A 1480-nucleotide genomic window follows, 5' to 3' on the forward strand; every position below is an offset into this window, starting at 1 on the left:
GCGATCTCGGCTCGCTGCAACCTCCCCCTCCTGGGTTCTTGCTGTTCTCCTGCCTCAGCCTCCCTAGTAGCTGGGACTACAGGCGCACGCCACCACACCCGGCTAGTTTTTTGTATTTTAATAGAGACAGCGTTTCACCGTGTTGCCCAGGCTGGTCTCGAACTCCTGAGCTCAGGCAGTCAGCCCGCCTCGGCCTCCCAAAGTGCTGGGATTGCGGGCGTGAGCCACGGCGCCCGGCCACAGTTGTGCTTTCATCATCCGAAACCCTAAGGGTAACGCTGGTTCAAGAGAATGACAGATTTTTGAGGGTGGTTTTGTTGTTTCATTTTGTTGGTAGCACAGAGGAGATGAGAAAGTTCTGAGCACAGAAAATTAGAGGGGACCAGGAACTGGAACAGGGGACAGGAAATTTGCAAAATATCAGAGCTGAAGTTGCAGAGCAAAAGAGGGACCATTGGTTGGGCTTAGGGGATCGTTGCAGAATTGACTATTGCCATCCTGAGCAAGGCACAGGGCTGAGAACAAGCGGGGAGACAGAGGGAAGAACCTCAGATAAGGAGATGCTGGGAACGGAGGGAAGGAAGGCTGCTGACATCTCTCAACTGGGATCAGCTATCCCATGCCTCCCGGGTTTTTTGTCTTTCCAAATTTGGGGGTGGTTGTGCCTCGGAGATGTACTCCTGGAGGCAGCCGAAACACACTAAAAATAAAATGTCACCTCAGTAATGAATGATCCTGATGAAGACGGTAACCAGGAAGTGTCTGAAGCCTGAAGCTGCCACTCTATAAACACCACGTGTATCACTGGGCTCGGGAATAAAAATGCCAAGTGCTAACTGTAGGACAGGGCCACATAAGCAAGGCAAGCTATTATCAAATGGCATGATTCTTTTTTAAAAAAATTATTGTATATTTTTATTTAAATTTTTTCAAGAATATAATATATTGTTATTAGTTACATTACCATGTTGTATAATAGATCTCTGGAATTTATTTCTCCTGTCTAACAGATATTTTGTATCGTTTTCCAACATTTCCCTAACCCTCCCACTCTCCCATCCCTGTCCCTGGTAACCCCCATTCTATGCTCTGCTTCTTGGAGTTAGACTTTCTCAGATTTCACACATAAGTGAGGTTATGCAGTATTTGTGTTTCTGTCCTGGCTGATTTCAGCTGACATAATGTCCTCCAGAGTCATCCATATTGTCACATGTAACAGGATTTCCCTTTTTTTAAGGTTAAATAATAATCCATTGTGTATATATGCCACATTTATATATATCCATTCACCTGTTGAGAGACACTTAGGTTGATTTCATTGTGAATAATGAACACTTAGGTTCATTATTGTGAATAATGCTGCATTAAACATGCGAGTGCAGATGTCTCTTTGATATACTGATTTTAATTTTTTTGGATAGTTACCCAGTAAAGAGATTGCTGGATCATATAGTGGTTCTATTTTTATTTTTTTTTAGTA

This window comes from Cebus imitator, unplaced genomic scaffold (assembly GCF_001604975.1).
Source record: "Cebus imitator isolate Cc_AM_T3 unplaced genomic scaffold, Cebus_imitator-1.0 Scaffold73, whole genome shotgun sequence".
NCBI classification, from domain to species: Eukaryota; Metazoa; Chordata; class Mammalia; order Primates; family Cebidae; genus Cebus; species Cebus imitator.